The sequence below is a fragment of the Calypte anna genome, chromosome 1, assembly GCF_003957555.1.
Source record: "Calypte anna isolate BGI_N300 chromosome 1, bCalAnn1_v1.p, whole genome shotgun sequence".
Taxonomy (NCBI): Eukaryota; Metazoa; Chordata; class Aves; order Apodiformes; family Trochilidae; genus Calypte; species Calypte anna.
The window spans coordinates 109602327-109623335 of NC_044244.1; the positions used below are offsets into that span (position 1 = coordinate 109602327).

Genomic DNA, 21009 nt, shown 5'->3' on the forward strand with positions numbered 1-21009 from the left:
TTTCCAAGTAAAATGCAATGCACAATGTTATGGTATTACTGAATCAGAGGCAAAAGATCTCTTGTTTACCATGAAATAAAGTTATCTCCTATTTCCAGTCAGCTTCTAGTCAGCTTCTCATTTAATGAATTTCCCCATGGTTGAATGCTTCTACGTTTCTTACTAAAAAAGAGTTCAAGATTGATGGGCAGGACACAGTCTAGTGTTGTATGCCTACTCTACTTCTCCTCTGCAAATACCTACTCAAATCCAGGTTTCATATTTTACTTTATTTTATTTTTTTAGAAGTGAGAAGATTTTTGTAACGAAAAGATTTATCATATTACCTGACAGCCTGAAATTTTGTCTTGAGAAGCTTTTGACTTTTGCTTTCTTTTAATGGATGGAAAATCTGGCTCTTCTTTAAAATCTGGCATGAAAAAGTCCCATGCTGTTAAAGTGATACACCTTTGTCTCATATTGTTTCATTGAGAATTCACAGTTGAAAGATGCTGTAATATTCCATGAAAATTTAACTTTCTTTATTAGTAAGATAAATTAAAATAATAAAAATATTAACCTTTTTTCTCAAACTAATAACGAAAAATGAATGTTCTAAAAGGGTAGATGTTTCCACTGTCAAAGCATCTGTGACTACAATCCTAAACTGGGACAGAACCACCAGATTCCCACATTTAGCTCAACTAGTTATGCAAGGAAAAGGGTGATAAACAAGATCCCTTCTCCACCCTGATTTGTTTTCTTTACCCCCTCAATTACAAGGAACAAAAATGGGGTATTGTTAAATCGGGCTGATTTCTTCAAGTCTCTAGGTCCAGCAATTAACTCAAAACCCTTTTTCACCTTCCTAAGTCCTTTATATTACAATGTAAATTACAGAAGCCTATTTTAAAGACTAAGTTTTCAGGCTCTATTGGTGGTAGGCTTAAAAAAATTCGTAAGAAGTATATACAGAATTCTAAGATATCTTCTCTGGATTAATCTTACATGGATTAAGAAATAAACTAATTTAAATGGTAAATAAAAGAACCTAGAATTTCAAGGCACAAAATATCTAAAACTTCTAAACAATCTGCTATTTTGTTGTGATCATGTTTGATGAGAAATACTTTCATTACAAAAACATTTTCCCACAGTATAAGGTCGCATTTAGTACAGGGGTGTACATAGTGCTCAGGGTTATGCAGTCAGGGAATGATGCTGCTTCTTTTTCTGCCTTATTTTTGATCAGGCACTTGGTTAGAAAACAGTAAATTAAATGAAGCAATAAAGAAGACTGGTCTTTTTTGCTAGGCTTGCTGAATGCCACATAAGATACTTTCATTTTATTCTATTTTTAAAATTAAGGTTTCCTAGGAAATTGCTTCCCACCTTCTTTGATGGACATTGATATATTGCATTCTTTCTTTCTAAAAGTGTTCAAATTTCTTTCCAAAATTGCTGAACATCCCTAAACGCAGCTGAAGTCTTCCTAAAATATGGCCTGGTTATCTAGGCTGTGAAATATTTCTACAGATAATACGTGGGATGTTTTTGATATATTTTGAGGTATTTACACAGCTAGAAAAGAAATCATTCAAACTCATTTAACAAAGGTTTTTCAGGGATAAGTTGGAACCTTCTTAAAGTTTTCTGGTTTCTGAAATGCTTCTATATTTATGCTGTGTACTTGACTTCATCGTTCTATATGAATGGCATCAACCAAGAGACAAAGTGCCCAGAACTAGTCTTACACAACAAATATCTCATTAAGATGCTGAACTCCAGTGAACCATGGAAAAAAAAAATAAAAATCAATCATATCTGCAGCACTGAAGAAAGGAAAAGCCTTCTTAGCTCTGTGCCAGTTAAATATATTTTTAATACCACTGCTAACAAATAATAATCCTTTGATTTTCTTTCCAAAAGCTTGCAAAGTTGCTAGCAGCTCCAGTAACTCTTCCAGTTTCTATTGTCAGCTCTGCCAGCCTCTCATAAATCTCACTAGTCTCCTACACCTCTCCCTCCAGAGCTCATGTTCCTTGCCTCAGATTTTGCCAGAATAAATCCCTATAATGTCACACAGGTTCCCCCCACCCCTTCTGCCCCCCTCCTCTAAGTCTGCCCTCCTGTCTAAGCAGGCCCCTGTTGTGTTTTTTAATTAGATGGTGTCCTTTCCAGAGAATGGGACTTGGAGGCAAAGAGGTGAAAAAAGGGTCACTGGTGATTTATTGCATGTATCAAGGCAGAGCTAGCTGGTAACTGCAAGACAGTAAACCTGAATAATTAGTTTTGTAGTGAACATTGGAAAATTTGGTACTCCAGTTCAGGTCAAGCCAGAAAGGAATCTGAATCATTATCTTCATCTTACTGAAACCTCTCAGGAAGCATAAAAACAGGTTATCTGTCAAGAATTCCCATGTCATTGCTACTGATAAGAAAAGATATAATTCAAGAGCAACCTCTGAGATGGTTTTCTGGTTCTCATTTGGGATCACCTAGAAACAAAGAGTACAAAAATGTAAACTAGGATCTAATCTTTAAATTTTCTAAAATACTTGCATGTCAGCTATCTTGGACTTGCTTCAGGGAGACTGGTTTTCTTGTATGTATTCTTTGTAGGAAGTAGCATCAGCATCAGGAGCACACACTCTGATATTCAATTGTTAGAGAAAGAAGACGGAGGAAAAAGATTTTGCACCCTTTGTCTACATTGTTCCTGATGACATTACTGTGGGATTAAAGCAATGTTACTGTTACCATCAGACCATCTAAAAACACACAGTCTTGCAGATAAAAAAACCCACAGCTCTGGGAGATGATAATATTGATAGCTCTTCCAGGGAGGTTTTTGTTAGCAGGTCCCACAGAACTCTACGAAGGAGGCAGCATTAGGGAAGGAGAGTTCTTGGCAGCCCTGTAAGAAGCTTCTGGTGCAGCCCCAGGAAAACTCTTAATTTCTCTGGGCCTGCGGTACCAATGCAACTCTTGGCAAGCTTACTTCCACCAGGAGAACATTTTCAGTAAAAGGAAAAGAGGAAAATCAAATATATAGAACAATAAATTGTCATGTTCATAGTTAGTTCAGAAGGAAAATTTTAAAATGTATTAACAGCCAAAATTCACAGGTAACAAAAGGAAGGAGTTCAGTCTTTCTTAATGAATTGGGCTGCACTAAGGCAAAGCCAGGGAGGGTTTTGCAGTAGGATGCTAGGGGACACTCGCTGGCTCTGCTGCCACAACAAAACCCACATCCTGACCACTTGCTTGAAGTTGTTGCTCTATCACCACCTTGTTGCAAGGGTATGGGTGACATCACATTTTTAGAGAAAAAAAGACCACATCAGTCAAATACGAATGCTGTTAAAGGCCAGAGAAGCTTTGTCACTGACTTTTGTTTGATCAGGATTTTATTTGCTTAAGTGGGAGTTTTAATGTCTTCTATCCTACAAACTTGCTATCCAGACTGCATACAAGCTAAAAGGGAGGTGCTAGATGAGAACAAAATTGTAGAATATTAAAAAAAAAAAATTTTTTATGTTTAATAAATTTTTTTTAAAAATCACAAGTTCCTTAATATTGCCTATTACTATGCATTTCCTCAGTTTGCTTCTAACTCATTTTAATTCAGTCACAGAGCATGCTTTAAACAGTTCAGTGCTGCATTATGTGCTCCACTAGAGATGTTCAAGATCTTAATTGTTTGTTCTCTTCAGTATCCCTCACCCAAGAAGCTAATGAAAAATCCAGTCATGATGGTATTGTTTATGACATACATAGCTGTGACACATGGTAATTTTACAATCATTTCAAGACACCATGTGGTTTCTTTTGACATTTTGTGACAGGCTGTGTTATCAAGCATAATTGTTTGCACAGGAAACAACTATAACACGTGGTCCTTGGGACATTATGTTATCTCCTGATAATGATGTCATTAACATGTGTATACTATAATTAATGACTACAAGAGCGATTCATTTCAGTAAGGCTTATGAATCCATTTCATCAAAAAAGGGAAAAGAAACCTATAATCATTTGGGCTCAGATCCTGAAAGCTACTTGCTTGCAACCTGCTGCAGCTACACGGGGTGACCCATTAATTGAGGCATATTAACCAAGAAGCATTTATTTCTCAGTTATATTACAGAAGCTTGGATTAGAATCATTATCATAATGATTGTTCTCATAGAGATCAATGAGAGAAACAGGAACCTAGCAGTGCTCCAAAACCCTTTCTCATCCTATATCCTACCAAAGTCAGACAGGGAACTATTACAGTTCATCAGTCTACAGAGCTAGCAGAATGAAGTTGAAGACGTGTAGGTAGCAAACCCACTGCAGTTAATTCCACCCCACCTTCCTCTTGCAAGCTATAAAAGACAGGAAAACACACACACATCCTTGGCTGCATGCCATGTAGAATGCAAAGTGTCTGAAAGGCACTTCAGAAGCTTTTTTGTGTAAAAAGTTTAATAGTTTCTACCCCTCACTGTTATAATGGACATACTCTTAACCGAGTAAATAGTCTATTTTTGTCATCATATTTTTGCCAACATACTTGACTATTCAGCTTTATGACCTTAGGTGTACCATGCCTATTTTGCTTTCACTGCAGACTCAGTTCTGCTTTTTACTGTTTATAGTTTCCTGAAAAAAAAAAAAGATATATTTAGACCCCTTTAAATTTGTTTTCAAGTTCCATGTTCCACTCCTCCCCCTTAAGGCTAGCAAAATCCCACTGGGAATTTTTTCATTTATTTGAATTTTCAGCAGGTTATGTTCAGGCACACATAATATATTCATAGAGACGTTTGCATTCAGAAACAGCCACGAAAAATAGCTGGAAGTGAGTGAAATTTCCAACTGGCATAGTCCTTAGGAAAACTGCCTACGATGTGTCTAAAGGGATTAGAACAAGACTGGATCTCTGTGAAGAAATTTGAAAATAGACTGCTTGCAAAAGAAACAACCAATGAAGGATGTATCATACTGAATCCTCCAAACAGATTAGAAGAGGGCAGGAGGAGAAGACAGGGACCTGTGAGCAGAGCTGCTCCTCCCAGCAGACCCTCAAGCACAAATTTTGAATGGGGTTGAAAGAAGCACAAGTTAGACTTTTCCAGAATAGGGGCAGTGGGATATGTTTCTACAAAACAAAATCAATAAATTAGGGTTTTTTGAGAGATACCACTCCTTGTATTGGTTCCTTCTCTTCTTGTGGCACTGAAGGAGACATTTTGGGCATTTTGGGACACCCAAGCACATCTCCCATCCAACAATACAAGGTCAATCTCTGGCTTTTCTGTTGCCTCTTACATATTCTTTGTATAGAATAAGTGTAAGGATTATATGAGTTTTTTTACATAAATAATGATTTATAAGCATTATTGACTTTGTTCTGAGACTTGAAACACCAAACATGCGTGTATGCAGTAGCCCTTCTTACTCTGTCACTCCATAATAATCATCACTGTAGCTACTTCAGTGTGGATGAGTTGGAGTGAGTAAACCAGAAATGTGTATTTACATTATGTAAAATAAAAAATATTTGAAAAGTTAAGTAATGAAAAAAAAAGAATTTCTGGAACATTAAATTAGAGCACTTTTGACACCAGGGGACATAAAAACCATAATACTGTGACTTTATGATTCTGTAATACTCATATATCATAGAAATGTTACAACTGTATTCATATATTTGTTCCATACCTGTACTGTTGTCTTTGAAAAATACTGTTGTGAATATATTAAAATAAGTGAAGTATGATTGTTCCTCCTAAAAAAATCTCTTGATTCAGAACCAAGTGCTATTTTTTTTCCTATTCAGATAGTAAGAACTGGGGAGATCTTAGTCTTGGTTTTCAGGAATCTCTTGTGAGTCAAAGTCTACAATTTAAATATTATTAATTTAATATTTTAACTGAAATATTTTTAGAACTATTGATTATAGCATCCTTTATAACAACATATTAGAAGAAAATGCTTGCAAAAGGAGAAATAAAATCTATATACCCATACAAAACCAGTGGAGCTGTAGAAGCAATCAAGGACTTTATATTAAGTATTTCTAGTGCAAGTAGTTCACAGGCTTTACTCTGTAATACAAAAAACCCCAAAAAGCAAACAAAAAACCAAACCAAGAAACACAAGCAAAAAAACCTCAAAACCCACAAAAAACCCCAGCAACTTTTACATACTCAAAACAGGGATGTCAGAGTCTACTGTAAATTTAGAACTATGAACTGACTCCATAGTTTGTGGCATTGTGCTGATAGAAGATTATTCCCAGCAGGTAAAATCTATTCTTTTTAAGTGCTATGCAATTGGCTTAGCATTCAACACTGCATAAGATTTAGCTGGAAAACATGTATTTCCTGAAAATATTCAATGAAAACCAATATGTTCAGTGGTGTTATGGAGTTACTTTTGTATTTATTATTCATATATGTCTATGTGCATGCATATATATGTATATGGACAAAGAGAATGCACTCATATGCATGACTACAGGAGACAGCCACATTTAAAAATTTGTTCACCCTCATACTTTAAGTAATCATGTTGACCTTTTCCATACAAAGTCCTCTGTGGATGTACAAATGCAGAATTTTTCAAGTGGCCTCCATGGGAACATGAAAGTGGTTTTCCAATGTATCCAGAAAGAAGAGAAAAATTTATAAAAGACCTTTAAAGGAGTTGTATGAATAAATCAGTTTTAAAGCAAACTGACAATTTTTGCTGGGAAAGCATCACAGGATACAGAGAGAGCATGACAGACTTAAAAACCATAACATGACTTCCAGGAGTGATCTGAAAAGTCCTCACTCCCACTTAGTATTTGCAAAATCATACAATCATGTAAACTAAATGATACGGAATGTGTGTCTTAAAGTTTGCAGTGAACGAATTAATAAAACAAACTCCTCCAGTTAACCATCTTGACAATGACAAACATATCTGCTTGGGTAGTCAAAGGTACTTGGGGAAAACCTCCCACCATCTTTATGGGGAGGAGACAAAAAAGAGCAGTTACCCCCAACCTGACCCAGTTAGATGGTTTATAACACTTGATATAGGATGACTTTCCCTTTTCCCTTTGCTGAGAATGAAAGCATGAAGTAAGTTATTCTGGTGTAATTCTCCAACTCTTTGAGGTCACTGGAGTTTCAGCATATATCTAAGGTTCCCTGGACAGCTTACATCACACCACCTGAGAAACAGGTTAATGCACTGGTAAGTCAAGATGTCTTGGTATTAGCAAGTTAGAAGTACATGATGTGTCTCCTAAAAGACTTCTAACTCCTCTGTATTCCATGCAAAAGTATCCCTGGATGGCCCCAAGTTAAATCCCCAGTGCTTTCAAACTCCTCCACTTCACACAGAGTTCAAATGGAGGAGCTGAAGCGAAACTTGTTTCAGGCAGGATTACATTTTGGGTTTCATCTATTCTTTCATGTGTTCCCTGCTTTCTAAAGTAATATTTACTAAGCCGTAAGAAGTAAAATCTTGCTCCAGAAAACATGTCCGTGTTAGAAATTTATAGCAATACAGCTAAGTACTGTTGCTATTAGAGTATGCTAGAATAATCAGCAAAATCTTGATTATGGACAAGAGCTAAGGAACTTACTGGTAATGCCAGAGCAGAGCATAAGTATATATTGGTATATGTATATAAACACAAAAACACAGTTAAATTGTAGCAGCTGAAGAATTTACCATGTATCCACAAAGCCATGGTAACTTCCTAGGTCCACCCCTCTACCTAAGAGCACACAGGAGGAAATACAACCTCTTTAAATGCCCAAGAATTATTTTGTATATCCCCCCTGCTTGGCAGACACATGGTCACCTACCACACAGCTCAGCAGATTCCAAGCCACTGACTCATCCATAATCACTGGATTGTACATTTAAACCCTCTCTTCCAGAAGGGAGCCTGATTTACTTCGTTACTCTACCTTAACAGGTAAAATAACCAGAGAACTGTGGTTAAAAGCACATCACAGCCAAAGAAGAGGCCCTAGTCATCCTAAGCAAGTTAAACCGTGGTCAGTACCAGACTTACTTCTTTGGACAGGTTTTTCTCCCCCTTCTCTGTTTTTTGAACACCTCAAAGTGTTTTTAGAGGTCTACCAGTTTCATACTGAAGGGCCCAAGACCAAAATGGGAGAGTGTTAGCACCTCTGTGCAATGAGGTTTTCTGGTGGAAATGCAAAACGAAGTGGATTTAGAAAGGTTTACTACAAGACACTGAAATGCAGAATTCCTCATTCACATCTGTCTCCTCACTGGACAGTTTTCTGAAATATGTCTGAGAACAGACCAAAAATGCTACATGAAAACAGCAGAATTCCTGAGGATTGCTATGCACACTTGTAATGGTCTTCCTTACCATTCAGGGGCATGCCCATTTTCCTTAAAAGCTAAGAACTTCATTCAACTATTACTTAAACCTTAGAGATGGGTGTTTAGTAAATGGTGATTGGATTTTCAGCAACAATATGCAACCACTTATAAAAAGTCTGTTCTTCCTTATTTCAGCTTGCCAAGTCACAACTTATAAATCTGATAGCAGGAGATTTTCCTTGTAGAAAGTATGAGTTTATGACTCTACGTGCATGGCAAAGAGCCCACTTGGAGCACTTGTAAATACAACAGTTATGCTGCATTGCAAAATAAAACAAAAATAGTGGAACTCTGCTTTATTATGCAACATCTACCGTAACAGGCACTCATTTTAAAAGCCAATTTTGAGATAGCACCACAGAAGTGAAATTCTGCTACATTATTGTGATTACCAAAATCAATGACTAGTAAATAAAAATGAGGACACATAACCCTCTAAGAGATGCTCTTTCTACTACTCTGAAGATTTGCAACATTTATTTGATATCTCTGCTGAGAGTATTCTTTTTTCTGACTCTCTCATTTTGTGGTCACATGTTTATATTAGCTGATTTTCAGAAAAAGAATTTGAATGTTTGAAACCTCTGCCCTGTCTGAGAAAAGAGATGAAAATATAAGGATAAGGATTGTTTCTCAGGTACTTGTCTCAATATGACATTTATATTTGGTCACTGAAGACATGATTTAGGAGTCTCTTTTATCTAATGCAAGAGAATTCAGAATGGGGAAATGGAACTGAGAGAACTTGCAGTGCTGACTGAAATACAGACTGCTGACATCAACTGGTGTTTTGCTATTCATTTCCAAAGACTTACAGTGTTTGCTGGAGCTTGATAACATACACTTAGAGTGTATGGCATACAATATATGTGCACAGACTTTTACTTAAAAGTTTAAGCCAAGTTTTAAAACAACAAAAACAAACCCAAACCAACTCCTAGCAACATATGTTTAAACTCCTAAACAGCCATCTGCTTTGCTAAGCATCCTTCAGCATGTCACTGATTACATGAAACAGTTGTATGCATACTATTTTAATAAATCAGAGTCCTGTTTAAGAATAAAGAAAGGGCTTTAGGAACATAGTATTTGGGATGTGTTATTTTTTTCTTTGAGAATGCACCTTGAGGGATTAATTTTAACACAATGCAAATTAACAGGAACGTCACAAACAAGCAGACTTGTGTTTAATGAAGGTAAAGTTCCCCTCATAGCTCTACTTTTTTTTCTGCTAAAAAACTCAATGTGCTATTGTTTTTTGCTGCAGAGATTTTAAATCAGTCACCTCTACCCAGTCAAACAAATCAATAATTTCATGTGTCTCTTTGAAAGCTGCATTACAAATGAGTAAACTGCATAACAAATACACTCAGAAAAGCCCTATACCATCTGACCACATCTGAATGCTTTTTGGGTCTTTTTTCCTTTTTGAGTTATTTTTTTTCCTGACCACATCTGGCTGTTTTTTATTTCTTTTTGTATTAATTGTTTTAGACAAGCATCAAACAACACATTTATATGAATGCCCACATGTTCATGCACATTTGCACACAGAGATATTGGCAACTGAGCCCATTAACCTACAGAGATCAAACAGAGAAAGAAAACTCACAGGACTTTGACAGTATAGTGGCATCCCATGATATTTTGTAAAATTAGATACAGAAGCTTTCAGAAGTATCAATCATAAAAGCAGAGAGTTTAAAGAACATCTTTGCCAACTCCTGTCCGTGATAGTCCACTGCCTTGATTACCTGAGAATACATCAGCTTTCATGAGGGAATATATGAGGGACAGAGACTCACAGCTAAAACAATTTCCCAACAGCAATTACATGCACCTACTTGTACCTGCACAGACAATTCTGTTCTAATATCCTGATTAATGCAGGAAACTTTCACAAAAACCTAAATTCTTAATGGGTACTGGTGCTTAGTCTTTTGGAAAGTCAGCAGGAAGATTTGTACGTTTCTAAACAAGAGAAGAATTGTAATGGAAAATACTGTTTCACAAGTCAAGAACTGTAGCTGGAACATAGCATTTATACCCCCCTGATGAATAATTTCTCTTTCCTGAATTCAGTTGTGTGTTTTCTCCTACATCCATACAATTACATGCTTTCCCAGAGGCTACCAGGAATCTGCCACATGGGAGCTTAGTACTGAATAAATGCTGATAGAGAAGGTAAAATGAATGTCACAAAGATGTATGTACTGTCTGGACAACACAATTCCTACACGACCAAATATTCTAACTCAGTCTGGAAAAGAAAAAAGGTGAATATATAAGACTAATTATTCTGTGGCCTGATGGAGACAGTTAGAAAAAAAAAAATGTATTGGGTTAGATTAATCACAAATAATGAGGCCAACAGAAAGAGCTCATTCTTTCATTAGCTTCTGGTTTGACAGACCAAATCGATTCATTCCTTAACCCTGCAGGATCCTAATAAGATTTATCAAAAAACGGAGCCGTGCTTCTTTAGTTATCTGTACTGTGAAGACACTCAGAAATCAATTGTTGTGGCCAGAAGTGGACACTTCCTTTTTTCCCCCAGGAAACATAAAAGCAAAAGATTAAGGTATGTTCAAGCCTCACCTACCAAACAATTATCTGAACAATGTGGATGGGAGCTCCCACGCTGATGCAGAGGTTGAATCTTAATGGTTAGAAATACAATTCAAAGTGAAGGAAACCCATTTCCTACAAAGCAAAGATATCTAGACCAGGAAAGACAATCTGCATTTATAAATCCTTACTTCTGATTATGCCTGACATGCACAGCAGGAAGGGGTATGGGAAGCAATGCTTTGAATGTCCCTGTATACAACATTTACAGCTTGTAGACAGCTCTTCTTCCTACCTTGCATTTTCTGTTCTTTTTGTATGCCTCCCAGATGTAAATGTAATTTTTGTTTTTATGTTATCACAGAATCTATACACAGCATTTACACTGAATACCACCGTAGGATTTTTAGGTTATGAAAAAAAGCTACCACATAATTCTAGAAAAACTATTTTGAAGAGAAAAAGGATGTGCTATGAAAAAAATGACACTTTCTTTATATCTAACGGCAAAATTGCCTGCTTTTAAAAAAGCTTAAAATTACAGTGATGGAAGCAGTTGTAAAAAATTGTCTTTGTCTAATAGTAACATTTGATATTATATTTTAAAAGAAATAATCTCTTCTTATCTGAAGTATAAAATATTTGCATATAAACTGTATTTTTTACATTTTTCTTTTACTACAGGAGAATTATGCTGAAAAATAAATGCAACTGATTTAGTGTCTCTGTCACTTGATACCGAAATGTAGTTCACATCCTACATATTTTAAGACATTGTAAATTTTTTTTCTTCTAATTCAATGGCTCCATTCTTTTTAATGCAAAAATTACAGGTTTACAACAAATTAAAGATAAGCAATCAGCCATATTAAATAAATAAACAAGTATAAAGAATCATATGATGGCATTCAATAATTAAAAACAGGGAATAAGCTTTTGAAATATAGATCTTGTGTGAAAAAACACTGATGAAAATATTCAGAGTGCATAAGAAATCCTGATATGTATGAAGAAATGTGGTATTTTAAGACTGTCCACTATTTTGCTGTTCAGATAGCATTCTGCAAATCCTATACTCATATCAGAATAATAATGGGGAGCTGTGAAATTGATTGATAGGAGAATGAATATGGGATAGAAAGGGATTTAATAAAAAGGAGGAAGTCATGGCAAGAATGTGAGGTTTGCAGAATGGTGACAGCAAGGAAGAGGAAGAAGCACCAGTGGCTGTGAAAGGAAAATTATGTGAGACATGAAAATACTGTCCTCTTTGAGCCTAAGGCTTTGTCCTGCTGGAACACGGCTATTTTGTAAATGAGATCCACCTTAAAGCTGGTGTGAGCTGACACAGAGGAAAGAGGGAAAAAAAAGAAGATGGAGGAGAAGGAGAAGGAAAACAAAAAGGAAAAAAAAGGGGAAAAACAGGGTACTTTACCAGCTAGCTTTGCTCAAGGGGAAATAGTCATATATACTGCACATACTTGCTAAATTAATTTACATCCTACTATTGCTTTGCAACACTCTCTTGGTTTACGTTTATTTAATCTTTGTTAGCAAGACAGAGGCACAACTCTTGATGACATTGCAAATGTAAAAATAAGCAACAATAGATCATGCATTCACTTTCTTTACTAGAAGCCAGCATTAAACTATGCAAGCACACTGCATACATCCCCAAACCTACAAATGAAACTAATATATTTACAGCATAATCTATATTTTAAAATGTTATTCAGGAAAATTATTTAGCTTAACAAAAGAGAAGCATGAAAATACATGGAGTTATATATACTCTAAGCATTAAAGGCCCCTTAAGGTTAATATTTAAGAAAAATTATACTGTGCACCTATACCAATGCTGCTTTTGTAATCAATTTGACTTGATAAACCAGTAAACATCATTATGGAATTATGGTCATGCCTAATGTTTAGTCATTACTCTGCTATCATACGTATTAACAGAAAAAACAGAAATAACCCATCAGAAAAATGTCCTAACACTATTTGTATTAAAATACAGTTTTGGTAGCTGGCTTTGAGGTTTAGAACCATTTCGTAATTTGCATAATCTAATACTTTAAGAAAACATTAAAAGAAATTTTTTTTAATAATTTTTTTTTTTAAGTGTGGTGTGTTCTGATGATAATTTCTGAGATCAGTCTGCAAATTCAATTACCCCATCTACTAATTTCTCTCCCATCTTCCAGTACTGGATTCATACAGTGATGGTCACCACAGCCTCTAAATGCCATTCCATCTAGCTCTAATCACTTTGTGCTCCAGTGCTGTACTTCTGAATACAATGTTCTGAGAGCTGTTCCACCCACAGCATCTCCCTGAGACCATCCTTGGCTGGTCCCTGCCTGCTCTCCCAAACAGGGTATCAAGTCAGCACAGAGCCCAGATGGGGCACAGTGGCAGAGCTAGGAGCAAGGCATTCACCTCTTTTCAAAAGGAGATGGAAAGGAAGACAGCTATGAATAGCAGAGTTTTGAGGGTGTTTCACCTGTCCTGTCAAACTAGGAGGAGGAACAACGTTTACTGAACTAAACACGGTTGATGAGCAGTGAGTAACTTCAAGATGGATAGTCCTGAAATTCTGGCTGCCAAGTGTCCTATGCTCATTGGTATATATTTTCCTTAAGAGGTTATTGAGATAGATTGTGTTCCAAGTGGGTATTCATTCCCACTTCACATGAAGACAAGCCTAAATCTGAATAGTTATATTTTAAATTTTCTTTCAAGAAAACGACCCTCCAAATTATCAATAAGAATAATTTTCAGATTATTTTCTCCCAGATAAGGACCTTTAAAGATTACCATTTATTATATTCTAATACAGTAGGGTTTGCAGTACTGTGCCAAGTAAAATATACTGAATTTTATTGGACTACTTCCCTGATGAAGGTTATTATGAATGGATTATCTATCTAGTTTGCAACAATCACTGCAACATCAATATCTCAACAGGAGAAGGAGGAGAGCAGAGCAGACGCTATTTTCAAGTTAGGTTTCATCAGTGTTTAGAGACACAGGAGCTGTAGTTCTTGATCTGAAATGATCTCCTTTGCACAGAACTCCACTGATCACAGGTGGCCAAATCTGGACAGGGGAGTTCATTGCAACCTGAGAGCCATGTAAAATTCTATCTGAATAAGTAAGTAATTTAAAAGGCCACAAGAGGTATTAAGACTGAGGAAAGAGGACATGTTGATAAAATATCGATGATTTGGCTACATTTAAGTACTTCTAATCCATTCAGTAAAGGGAGAAAATAAAACAGCAGCTAGAGCTAAAGCTTGTGAATCCCATCTCTAACAAGGCTTTCTAAGAAACATGAATATGTGAAGATATTAAAAAAATAAAATCACCACAAGTTGGTTAGATGGACATTTTTCAAGAAAGCTTCAATATTCTGTTTCCACTAAGGAAATTTCAATGGAAAGAAACCTTCTGAAAAAAATCCCTCAAACATGTTTCATTTTGAATGTTATTATTTAGGCAATATAAAGGTGAGAGAGACAACTATTCTGAAAAAAAAGCAATAAATATGGTACTGTTGATACAAATGGAAAAGACAGAGCAGAGCCTATGTGCACATTCTAGCTAGCTGGAGAGAAATCTGTTTTACCTTCCTTCTAGAAACATTGCTGTGCAGCCAGCCTTGAAAAAAAAGAAAAAAGGGCTGCTGCATACTTTTGCTCCTTACATCCAATTAGAAAAATATGTTTTTAAAAAAGAGAGGTCCTTACCTCTCCTCTATTCCTTAAATGAGAGTATTGCAAAGATTTGCATACAAAAGCACTTGAGCATTTGTACTGCAGTACATCTGGCAATTATCTTACAAGAGAAAGCATTCGATTTAGCCAATTGCCACAGGCTTGGCATTTCAGAGAGAAGTAGAAAGCATTTGAATGTACAGAAGAAAAGAGATATTCCGGCTTTCTACCAGCTACCTTGAACATACTTCACGTTTAATTTCACCCTGTTGCCACAGGCACTGTGTTGTTATGACAGCTGATCTGCCATTGAATAGCTGTAAAGGAAAATCAACAAAGGATCGCTTCAGCGATTTTCAGTGCAATTTATTGGAGCTTGTATCTTGCGGCTGCTGCCGCCTGTCGGGGTAATGACACATGATCAGTGATTAAAGTGAAAGTCCCTAAATCAAAGCTGAGCCAATGGTCTGTACAGGCAGAAAACAGCGTTCAGACCCTGTTCATTTCTCATGTTGGGAGGACCTCATTAGGAAAAAAATGAGCTGTTTTACTAACAAGAGAAAGTACTTGCGTTCAGGGAGAATTACCATGTTTCCAAGATTTACTGGGGCTTTCTAACAGAATCTTTTAGACTGTGCATTTAATGAAAATAAATAAGTAATTAAAACAGATAGTGCGCCAGTCCATCAATGCTGACTTGTAATTTAAACTGAGCTGTACTGCAGTTTGTTCACATATTCACATTGAACAGTTTTTTGTGTTTGCCAAGAGATACATGGTGAGAGAGAGCTGCTTATCATGAGGGTAAGGGCAAAGGGATGCAAGGCAGCTTGCCACCTTATAAGAAAGGGCACTTCGGGACACAAGAGTAATTTTAGTTTCACTGAAATGATTTTTGGTTTTCTTTCCCTTTACCTTACTCTTGCATTCTGAGGGGACATACAAGTAACCCAGCTAAAGACTGTTACTGATTTTGGACAAAATTGTCCATTGGACAGCAAGTGGACTCTCCCTGAGATAACCACAAACTATAAAGAAGCATATAAATGTAGAAGTCCTTGAAAGTACGGCAGAATTTCAGGAGAAGAAAACAGTAGAACAGAGTACTCAATCAGACCAGGGGACTTGGTTTTGCTTTTGCCACAGAAAGCACTATTTACAGGCCACTAGACTTTGAAAAATGGAGCAAAGACAGATGAAGAAATATCAAAATAACTGGGCTAGGGTGAGTTTGACATAGTATGACTGCTGTTCTTCCTGTAATCTTTTTTTTGAAGGTGTTCGAGATGGTGATTTTTGTCTTCCTTTACAACACAGCATGGATTATCTATCTTTGCAAACGCAGAACAGGTAATGCCACCCTTACTGACACATCATGGCATATATGCCAATATTTTTAACACGATATTGGGCACAAACAGAAGGATAGAGTCTATGTATAAATGTTACTCTTTTTATACACAAGGAAAAGTAGCAGTCAGACAGATCTCAACACTTCCATATTCTCAACAAGGAATTATTTTTTCTAAAGACTAAGATGATCATTTAGAGGCACCCCAGTGATCAAAGCAAAGCAATTTCTCCATCACAGCTTGCCGGCTTTACTGCAGGTGTTGCAGCAAAGCAAACTCGTTTGAATAGCCACATAGGAAGTGTGCCTTTATGCTGCCCAGATAAAATTTCATGAAGGAAGCCAGGTATAGACTTCCATCAATTTTAACAAACAAATGCTGTCATGCTTCAGCCATAATATGGAACAATTTTTAGCTACCAATGAAGGAAACAGCATCACTAATTTAGACTTGTTTTTCAAAAGCATCTTTTGAGCTTGTTTCTGTTTATAACTACTATTATCTTATATTTGTTTTACAGTACTAGCTAGTTATGTGATCAGGGCCTCTATGTACCATGAGATGTCTGGAGATGAAAAGAAACAAATCTTGCCTAGAAGAGGTCATGCTGAATGTAGTTGAGAGGCACTAGAGAATGCAGAGGCAGCAGAGATTCAGTGTGGTGAGTTACCACAGACAAGACCCAGGGCAGCTGCAAGAAGGGGCACTAAGCTCACTTTTACACTGTGACCAGGCTCTCTTTCTCAAACAGCCCCTTTTTTGGTTATTCCACCAGCTCTTGTAAAAGACAACAATTTTAGAAGTTAAAAAATATGTAAGTGGTGAAACTTAGTGTTAGAAGTATTAGCTGGGATTAGTATGTTCCTCCTAGAAGGAGGCGTGGGTCTGACTGATGGCTTTAGATTTATGCATTAAATGCATATAATGAAAATAGCTAAGAAGCATATTTGAGATTAAAGCAAATGAAGCAATTCTGCTTGGCAGACAGGATATTTTGAAATGTTTTGGTTATCAGGTTTAAACTTTTCAGCTCGACACTGACATGGAAATAAGTGATGGATTTAGGAAGGGGCAGAGCTAACATGACTGCCCCCAGCAGACTATTTACACAGGAACATACATAACTTAATGAAAGCTTGCTTTTCAGGTGGGAATCTTTTCACGATACTGTTCTATCATGTTATATATAGCCCTTAAAGTAGAATTAGGAAATGTGACGTTTATTCAGATGAAGGCAGGCAGGCAGTCCATTTCAAGCAGACATCTCTTCCCTTGTGACTCCCAGGCAACCTTTAAATAATTTTAGTTCTTCCCTTCATGTTAAAGGCTCATTATCTTTTATAGAAATTCTTTAGAAGTTTTCTCATCCCAGGCACCAGGAGTCATTTCTCAAGACAGCACTAGATTCCTTATTCAGGATCTCTCTCATAATTTTCTTATATTGTGTGTCTTGGTGAATAAGGAATTTGAGAACTACTTATCCTTGGTTCAGAAGAAGAGAAAAAAATCACTGATCATGATTTTTATGTCTATTTCTTGAAAAGAAAGGGTGAAGGATTCTGTGCTTTCAAGGTTGACATCCTGGCCCTGTGGATCCTGATTCAGCATCAGCTCTGGCAGTTCTTTTCACAGTTCTGTTAGCATTCCTGATACTTATTCCTTTTCCTGTCCCCTTTACTTGGCACTCTCTCTTTATCCAGTTTTCTTTCTGCCAAGAAGGTGGATCAGCTTCTCTGGCATGAAAGTGTCATGCAACAAACACTGAGGCACTAAATAAATATGTATCTGGAATTACTACCATTTCCTTCTTAGTGTTAAGTGTCCTGTTAAACAAGACAGTTTGGTTTACAGCCTAAGCTAGCTTTTCACTAAAAAAAAATAGAAGTGTCAATTTAGAGGTAGCTAGTCATGAGAGTATAATATGTTAATGTTTATTCTGTACTCTTCTGAACTACTAAAACAAAAATCTGTCTACCCTCTTTGGATATCAAAGGTCAATAGCTTTTCTGTTTTCATGCAAGTGACACTGGAAATTCTGGAGGAATTCAGCATCCAGTCTCACATTTAAGAGATTTGTCACAGGATCTATGAAAGGCAAAAATCTATCCTGCAATGTTACCAACAGAGTGGGTAGAAATTTTTATAAAAAATGGAAGAGAATAATCTGTTCATAAAGCAGCAGTTTTTTGTTTGGTTGGTTGTTGTTTGTGGGGTTTTTTAAGTTCACAGCATCCTGGGATAGAGTTACTTTTCTTCTTAGCAACTACAATAGTACAATGTTTTGTATTTAGTATTGGCTGTGATATGAGAAGAAAGTACCCTAATGCTTTTTGGTGTTGCTAAGAAATCAAGGACTTTTCAAATTCTCTTGTTTTGCTAGTGTGCAGGCTCACAAGAAAGCTGGGAGGGAACATAGCCAGAACAGCTGACCCCAAATGACCAAAGGGATATTCCATACCATATGACATTATTCTCAGCATATATAGCTGAGGGAGGAAGGAGAATCATAGAGTCGGCTGGGTTGGAAGGGACCTCAGAGATCATCAAGTCCAAAAGAGGAAGGGGCTGACATTTTGAAATATGTTATTTTGTCTTCCCAAGTCACCATACCACATGGTGTAGCGCAGGTGTCCTGGGGATGGCTGAACACATACTTGCCAATGGGAAGCAGTGAATTAATTCCTTGTCTTGCTTCCCTTGCATGTGCAGCTGTTGCTTTTCCTATTGGACTGTCTTTATCTGAACCCAGGAGTTTTCTCACCTCTACCCTTCCAATTCTTTCCCCCATCCCATCAAGAGGCCAATAAGCAAATGGCTGCATGGTACTTAGTTGCTGTCTGGGGTTAAACCTTGACAGCTATCAATGGTTAGCATCTGCATACATGAGGGATCTGTGGCATAAGAGACAGTTAAGAAGTGAAGGAGGTTGCTGTAAAGCTGTATCTTTGTTGCTGCTGCTATATCTTTGTATCTGAGAGTCAGTCCAGTTTCAAAATCAGTGACTAAATCTGTGTAAGCCACTCCACTTTTTAATCAGATGATTCAAGTTATTGCTCACAGACAATACACAATGTAGACTGAAGGAAAGTGAAAGCCAATGGGGCACAATGAGACAACACAATGTCTTGATTCCAACCTTTGCTTACGTTTTGAAAGGTTTACCAACTTTTTCACCCAGAAACAAGTGCCTGGGCCAGGTCTCACCTTCTGCCTCTGAGTAAAGAGGTATTTTAGGTGTCCATGTGGAACAGGATCAACAAATTAGGAGCACTGTGAACATCATGAAGGAAGCCCAATGTTTTTATGTAGTAGTAGAGGATTACTGTCCTGAGGACTAAAGTTGAGAAATAGGCTTGTGGGGGAGAGGAGGAAGGCTCCAGAACAACCACAGAGAAAAACAAAGCAATAAATTACATGATACAGTACCAGAGAAAACAAAGGCAGGTCCAGACCCCGTTTTGGAGTCAGTCTACCTGACAAGGTGCTAGCATTGTGTGCCATATCCACCAGAGCAGTGGATCCAACTATACCTGAAACCCACCAGAGCATGCTTCCCCAAAGCAGCTTGTCCTTAATGTGTGCTTGATTAAATCTAAACCTGTGACTCTACGATGCATGCACCAACAAATAAATAGCATTTTCTCTAAAAGTTGGACTGGGAGCAGGATGTATGTTAGCATGGATGTGTGAGGCTGTGCAGATCTCTTTGCTTGCTATCTCAGAGCTGGAGGGGGTTTCATTAGATTCGAACAGAAACTGACTCTCCAGGGAAGCTCCTGCTCTTATTTGATAAGGGATGCTCTTTCATCACACATGAAACTGCATGCAGTGATCAGAGAGGCAGTGTGCATAGCTGCCAAGTGGAGGAAAGATGCTTTTCTGTAGCATACTACAGCAATGCATTGCTACTACAGTTGAAGACTGGCCCAGGAATGTCCACCTATGGAAACTTCAGAAGATTAAACTTCTATTAATCCACAATGTATGCGATTAATACAACTGCTTGAGAATTTGGCATATCATGTTATTTTTTTAGAAGACAAATCCACTATGGTAAAACAAAGAGGAGAGGACACTGGCGGTACCGAAGCTTGCGGATCTAAAAAATCTGAGATGCATCCTTTCAAAAAACTTAGTTATTCATTCTCTGACACTATAACAAACAAACAAACAACACCCCTAAACATTAGTGGTCTAAAGTATAGCTCTTCAGTGGAGAATAAGCTGTACTTTTCTTCCTTTCAGAAAAAAAAATTCTTTTTACTTTCAAGGGCAAACCTTTTTCAAGCTAATTGACATCTCAGAACTTCAAAGCACTCAGTCAGTCTTCAAAAATCCTCCAAACATGAAAGTGCATGGCTCGGTGACCTCCTTCAATACTGGTCTAATAGGTCATCCATGAACATTTGGCATACTGAAGTGTCAAGGGGGTCTTTTTTTTTCTCTAGTGAGAAATTGTATTACCTCTGCAGCCTTCCCCCATTCCCTCCATAATATTTCTGCTGTATTCTCAGCTGTGTTTTAAGGAGTTATAGGTAGCATGAACCTAAAAACTGGATTGCTTTTGCCTCTTGTGCTTAGAAAGTACAGATAGGTTGAGGCTGTGTGTGCAGTCCAGATTCAACAGAATTAGACACATTTGCTGAAAGTTATCTGCCAGTGGCTAAGTCAAAATAACTGCTGTGGCTGTATCTGTAGTATCTTAAAGTATGTTATAGCATCTTGTGGTATCTATGTGATTATACCTATAGTACATATCTATGGTATTTTAAGAATTTATTAAGGGACTTTAAAATCCCTTTTTTCTTCAGTTTCTGAGATTTTTTTACAGTTGCTGTGTGTATTTCTTCTTTGTTATTGTTTTTCTACCACAGGTGTTTCCACCACAGATTTTTCCTACTTTCACTTCAGCTGTAGCTCATCGGCATTTTATGAATTCTTGATAGACTTTTTCATCTTTAAGTCCCCTCTCTTTTCTCCCT

The 21009-nt window shown here is 37.0% G+C and overlaps 1 protein-coding gene across 1 annotated transcript in view; it reads right to left on the bottom strand.

The window, feature by feature from the left end:
* The window catches only part of DSCAM (DS cell adhesion molecule), a 379165-nt gene that overhangs the window by 123663 nt on the left and 234493 nt on the right, over nt 1–21009 (bottom strand). The window lies entirely within an intron of this gene.